Raw genomic sequence first — 7,357 nt, 5'->3', positions numbered from 1 at the left:
CTACCAGTCTGAAGCACTCAGGTAACCACAAAGTGAATTTTTCACTACAATGTGCTGAACGTTCCTCCAGGTCAGAGCTGGACTGAGGATGGAGAAAAAAATATTGACAAAAAATATTTTATCTTACAGTTTGATTGGCTCTGGACGAAACTGAACCAATGGAAAAAGTTAAAGTTCTGCACAAGATATGTGTCTACACTTGCCATTTGGTAGAAGTTAAAATTAAGATTGCCGCATTTGATTTGACCACAAAGCACTTGTCAGATCTAACATATAGAGGACTCCATCTAATGGGCAGATCATAAAACATGACTGCTTACTTTGCCTCCAACGTGAGGGTGATGATTCCTGCAGACATAGGGGTTGATTCTGAATTGCCAGAGTGCTCATCATTGCAACGCTGCCTCAAATCTTTTGTCACCTGAAAACACACATACAGGTATGCATGAATACAATGAGGAAAAAACACCCATTTCTGACAAAGAATCAAACAAATAAACACTGAGTGAATCACAATGCCTAAGCTGTGACTGTCTCCATTGCTGTCAGAGTAGATGAACATTCCTCCAGGTACCACGGCTTTCAGACACTCTGAGTGGTGCTGCCTACTGAGATGCTGTAAATGCTGTTGACATTTTTGCCATCAAATGAGCAGTGGTCTGACTCTGCCCCATTTCCTGATATATATAACCCATGCAAGAGGGCCAGGGCCATCTCCAATCATCATCTGGACCCCAATTGGAGCTGTAGATGTCAATATACTGCTGTTTCAGACTCAGGGATTGAGCTTCCACCATATCAGGCATATCACCATTCCAAGAACACAGAGGGATTTGTTCGCAGAGGCAGCCAACACACCAGCACATCTTGTCTTTCATGAAATCACAAAGAAATGGAAAACCTCATTTTGACTATAACACTTAACGCTAAAAATCTATTTAAAATCAAAATACTTGGAGACTTTTTGAGAAGGATTTGAGACTGAGTCATAGTGGAAATGTATGAACTTACTTTCATTGGTTGCATCATAACGTGGTGTTGGATCAGTATCATTGCTGTTAACATCATAGCTGGCTCGTGCACCCTTATATAGAGAGAATGACACATTAAAGGGACCGTTTGCCCAAAAATTAAAAAATCAGTCCTCATTTATTCACCCTGTCCTTATTCATCAATATGAGCTTCTTTCATAAGCTTTCTTAAAAAGTTATTTTGAAGAATGTTGGTAACTAAACAGTTGACGGTAGCCTTTGACTTCCATTATATATATATTTTTTTTTCCCATACTATGGAAGTCAATGGCTACCGTCAACTGTTTGGTTACAAACATTCTTCAGAATATCTTGTGTATGTGTGTGTGTGTGTGTGTGTGTGTGTGTGTTCAAATGCTGAAAGAATTTCACACTGGCATATAACAACTTGAGGGTGAGTACATGATGACAGAATTAACATTTTTGGGTGAACTGTTGGGTGAATCTGTTAGCATATTGACAAAATATGAATAGTCTATCTAGTCTTTCTTATCTCACTTATCCCACCAGGTTTGATTATTTTTAAGTAAATATATGTTTATATAACATTATAGACATACAGTATATCAGATTGTATGAGCCATTCTTCTTTCACTTGAGTAATCCTAAATTCTGAAGTGTAAACATTGAATGATGTGCGCAACCCAATTTATTTTCATTTTTCCATTTTTGTGAGATTTCTGCATGCAAATATCTATTTATTTATTTTTTGTTATTTCTTCTCATATAATCTCAAGATGTCAAAGCACTTACATAGTTCTGTTTTAGATCTGTATGCTGTCTTTTTGTACTAGCATCCAGGATGGAAACCCCTTTCTCAGTGTAGCCCCTACGCCAGGCCTGATTGTTCATGTTGGTCAAGCAGTTGTGATCACAGTTTTATGGAACAGAAGGCAAAAATTATTGAATTTAGCATGCTTTTATTCATCTCAGATTATCACTTAATTCAACTAATTGCATTAATTATGTATTTTAAAGAATTATTGAATTGTACATAACATGCAATTAAGTGACTGAAAGCATTTAATTAAGTTTACACTTAAACTACATTATTTCTGTAAAGGTTCTCTTTTCAAGGGATATTTTAATATCATAAAATACTTCTGAACATATTGCTTTAGTTTAGTTCTGTTCAGTTGATTAATGACTTTTAACTGAATATAACATTTCTGATTATATTGTGTTGCATACTAACAATATACTACATGCTGTTCCATTCAGGGTCATTGAAGCTGGCGGCGTGGGTTTGGTCCATTGTGACGGTTCTTTTTACTCTCCTTTGAACCATCTGTTGCTGGATCCACTTCACCTTTAGCATTAAAACATATTTATGATGTTCTGCTGAATGCATATCATGCTTTACAAACCACAGTGAATTAAATGAAATATTCATTAAGAGCAATTATCATTGCCTCATTTAGATTTGGCCAAGTTTAAGGATACATCTATGTGGTTTGGTGTACCGCTCTCTTAATCTGTTTTGGTAAGTGTGTGTGGTGTTTATAGGGTCAAGTAGCCTAACTTATTAACTATTCAGTGGTGTCTCAGTGACTGAAGGTGCATGATCTTTGTACCTTGGTCTCTATGGTGATGAGACTGTGGTTTCCTCTGCTTTTAATTGTGGAGCATTTGATAATTCCTCTGTGCTGGAACTGGTAATGGTCCACTACCCCACCTATCTGCAGTGGCACAAAGGGAAGAAGTTTGTGCTTTATGTACAGTATATATAGCTGCTGATCAAGTGTGACTGACAGAGATATAAATTATGTATTCATCCCTGATGTACTGTATGCCTTTGACACAACAAAAGGGTTGTCCTACACCGCTGATAGACATACCATCGGAGGCAATCTGAGCTACCAATGTACAGTTCAGCTGAGCTTAAACTTTGGCTGCTGGTTACTCTTTGATACCCTTAGCCTTGACATTATGATTTTGGCCGAAGTCATTACAGATATAACCAGAACTAAACAGCCTCACTGTGGACAGCAGTTCCAGTTACACATTTCATTTGACTTAGTGGAGGAAGTCATCATCTTACATTTTACCAAAGACAAAATGTTCACAATTAGACACAGCAAAATAAACAGACTTATCACACAGAGATAGAAACCCAAATAGATGGGCCAAAATAAATCCCATGATGCATTGCACAACAAACCACTGGGGGATTCAAACTGGCCTAAAGGTAACACTACATGAATATTCCAAGCTCTACTGACAACATCTTTTGAAACTTTTTTTTTATTTATGCTTTTGAAATAAGTCTCTATGCTTATTAAAGCACTTTCTGTCGATTGCAAAACTGAATTGTCAGCAGCCATTACTCCAGTCTTGATCTTGTGTTCTATCAACAACGGTAGTGTATGTGTTGAAAGTTTTACATTTTACACAATTTTACACTGTGGGTCAAGTGTACAGCAGCAGCATAAACATAGTTTTGTCACAGACACACCAGGCTCCAACACCACCCAATCACAGCGCACTCCCTCACCTGAGTACTGATCACACTCACCTGCCTCTCATTAGCTTGACAATCTCCCAGCACATAAAAGGCAAGCACACACATACGGAGTCACTGACCGGTCTCATTCGCAACTAGGTCAAGCCTACCTGCTAACTTCAAGGACTAATCATGTTATATACTTACCTGTCTCCAATAATCTTTAGTTACCTCTTGTGTCCATTGTGTGTGTGTGTGTCATCGTCCTCCATCGTCTCAAGCCACCACCTCTTGGAGCTTCACTCCTCCAAGACACCAAGGACAGTATCAACACCTATTTACTCACTCTTCACCACTTCATCTTCAGTTTGATTCACCTTTGTTTACCGATACCTCTGCTTGTGTCAAATAAACATCCTTCCCTGTGATCCTCTGTCTATGGTCCCTATGTACTGTAACAGAAGACCAGACCATACCGATAGACACAAGCATGAGCCTTCCAGACCCTTTAAGGACCTCGTAGACTCTTTACGTTGAACGATCACCAGCATTCCATCACCCTCTTCACCAGGGAGCACTTCCGGAAACAACATCACCTCTTCTTTACCTTCTGTGTAAGCCAGTCCCATGGCCAAACCACCGCCCTTCTCTGGTTCGGTGGATGATTGCAGCGGATTCCTCCTCCAATGCTCGCTGGTCCTGGAGATGCAACCGCACCTGTACCCCAGCGAACGATCAAAGGTTGCATTCCTAATATCCCAGTTACAAGGTAAAGCACTACAATTGGCCGATTAAATTTGGACCCAAAATAACTCTAGTCATATTCTAGCTTTGTTGACCACTTCAGAGAAGTCTTCGGTAGACCCGCCTGGGATTCATCCATTGGTGAGAAACTTTACAATCTGAAACAAGGAAAGATGACTGTAAATGAATATGCTCTTAAGTTCAGGACTCTCACGGTCACAAGTGGATGGAATGAACAAGCCTTGTTGACCACCTACCGTCAGGGATTGAACCCACGAGTGCAGTTGCATCTTGCTGCATATGAGGACACCATCGGGCACCACTCCACTCATCTGACGGTGAAGGAATGGCAGAGAAGGCTGGCCCAGAATCTCTGCTTAAACTGTGGATCTCTGGGGCATATAATCTCCTTTTGCCCCATCCATCCTCCTTGTCCCTTAGGTGAGTGCCATTTTCCCTTCCAAGTATGAGATGAAAACACTCACCAATGTTGTAACACTTACTGCTGCTGATGTTTCCCTTCCAGTCCATGCAATCCTCAATTCTGGGTCAGCTGGCAACTTCATCTCCGTCACCGTCTGCCGTCAGCTCAACCTCACTACAACGGCAATGCCGTCAGCCTATCAGAGCCATTCAATAACTGGAAAGCCGCTAAGCAGGAGCTAACTCTTCAAATCGGTCTGCTTCATGTGGAAAAGAAACACCTTCCAGTTCTGGAGGAATCCACCGCTTAAGTGATCCTAGGGTGCCTGTGGTTGGAGCAGCACAACCCGGTCATCTCTTTGAAGACCGGCGAAGTCCTGAAGTGGGGCGACACCTGTTTCCAGGGCTGTCTGTCTGGGTTTACAGTTCCATCCTCTCCTCTCCCGGAACAGCTGTCTGTCTGCACCAAATCCATTGAGAGCCCAGTTGAAAAACGGTCAGTAAATATTGCATCTTGTTACACCCCTTCAGTGTCATCTTCTGCACCAAACGAGCCTCCAAGCTGCCTCCACACTGGCCATGGGACTGTGCTATAGATCTGCTTCTGGCTGAGTAAGTCCCAAGGGGAAGGATTTACCCCCTTTCCATCCCGGAAGAGAAGGCCATGGAGGAATACATCAAGGAGGTGCTGACTCAAGGCTACATCTGTCCATAAACTTACCCTGCTGCTTCGAGTTTCTTCTTCATGGAGAAAAAGGATGGAGGCTTGCGGCCATGTATTGACTATCGCTCCCTCAACAACATCACCGTTAAATTCTGATATCCACTTCCTCTCATCCCAGGGGCTCTGGAACACCTCTGTGGTGCCACTGTCTTCACCAAGTTGGACCTCCGCAGCGCATATAACCTCATCCGAATACGTGAGGGGAACGAGTGGAAGACAGCCTTTATTACCCCTACTGGACACTACAAGTACCCTGTGATGCCGTATGGCCTGGTCAATGCTCCCTCCGTATTCCAGGACGTCATACACGATGTGCTCCGGGAGTTTCTTCACAAATTCGTCCTGGTATTCATTGATGACATCCTAATTTAGGAGCTTGGCGGAACATCGACACCATGTTGCGGAGGTCCTGAAATGCCTGAGGGAGTCCAAACTCTACCTGAAAGCAGAAAAGTGTTCCTTCCATCAGCTCTCAGTGCAGTTCATTGGCTATAACATCGATAGCAGTGGCATCCAGATGGACGAGGGGAAGGTGGATGCCATCAGGAACTTGCCAACACCCACCACCATTAAAGAACTTTGATGATTCCTCGGCTTCACAAACTTCTACCGCCACTTCATCCAGGGTTACAGCTCCATCACCAATCCTCTAACAAGTCTTCTCCGTAATTAGCCCAAGTCTCTGTCCTGGACCCCAGCCGTCATGAAGGCTTTCAATAAGGAGGCCTTCACTACCGCTCCTCTCCTGGTCCATCCTGATCCCAACAGGCCTTTCATCGTGGAGGTCAACGCCTCCACCACAGGGTTAGGAGCGGTACTTTCCCAGCAGCAGGGGAACCCCAGCAGACTCCATCCATATGTCTTCTTTTCCCGCAAGCTCAACCCGGTGGAGGCAAACTATGACATCAGCAACCGGGAGCTTCTAGCCATCAAGTTGGCTCTTGAGGAATGGAGGCATTGGCTGGAGGGAGCTAGACATCCTTTCCTGGTACTCACAGACCACAAGAACCTAGAGTATTGTTTCAAATTGTTTCAAAACTACCACCATCATTCCAGTTCCGAAGAAGCCATCTCCATACTGCTTCAATGACTACTGTCCTGTTGCACTTACTCTCATCCTCATGAAGTGCATTTGAACGGCTAGTCATGCACCATATCAAGTCTGCCCTCCCCCCTCCCTGGACCCCTTCCAGTTTGCATATCAGTCCAACCGGTCGACCAATGATGCCATCGCCACTACCCTCCACTCAGCACTCACATATCTGGACAAAAGGACTCATATGTCAGAATGCTGTTCATAGACTTCAGTTCAGCATTCAACACAATCATCCCTCAACAGCTCATTTACAAACTGATTCAGCTGGGACTCAACACTTTGCTGAGCAACTGGCTGTTGGACTTTCTTACTGGAAGACCTCAGGCAGTACGGGTCGGCAGCAACACATCCAGTACCGTCACACTGAACACTGGGGCCCCACAAGTATGTGTGCTGAGCCCCCTCCTCTTCACTCTGCTGACCCATGACTGCACACCATCACACAACTCCAACCGCTTTATTAAGTTTGCAGATGACACGACTGTGGTGGGTCTCATTAGCAACAAAGATGAGACAAACTACAGGAGTGAGGTGAGCCGCCTGGCCAAGTGGTGCAGTGACCACAATGACTCTCTGAACATGGAGAAGACAAAGGAGATTGTTATAGACTTCAGGAGAGCACACACTCAGCACGTTCCTCTGACCATCAACGGTGCAACTGTGGAGAGAGTGAGCAGCACCAAGCACTGGCCAAGAAATCACAACAGCGTCTGTACTTCCTCAGAAAACTGAGGAGAGCCAGAGCCCTGGCCCCCATCATGTACACCTTCTACAGAGGCACCATCGAGAGCATCCTGACGAGCTGCATCACTGTGTGGTATGGCGGCTGCAACTCGTCCTGCCGAAAGACTCTGCAACGCATAGTGAGAGCAGCTGAAAAGATCATTGGTGTCTCT

General features: G+C 43.7%; 1 pseudogene; it reads right to left on the bottom strand.

Annotated features, from left to right (window-relative positions):
* On the bottom strand, positions 1–4,103 carry LOC113069587 (proprotein convertase subtilisin/kexin type 6-like; annotated as a pseudogene).
* Between the last annotated feature and the right edge of the window lie 3,254 nt (positions 4,104–7,357).

This window comes from Carassius auratus, chromosome 5 (assembly GCF_003368295.1).
Source record: "Carassius auratus strain Wakin chromosome 5, ASM336829v1, whole genome shotgun sequence".
In the NCBI taxonomy this organism is placed as follows: domain Eukaryota; kingdom Metazoa; phylum Chordata; class Actinopteri; order Cypriniformes; family Cyprinidae; genus Carassius; species Carassius auratus.
Note: the sequence above shows the minus strand (reverse complement) of the source record. Positions and strands in the feature narration are given on the sequence as shown.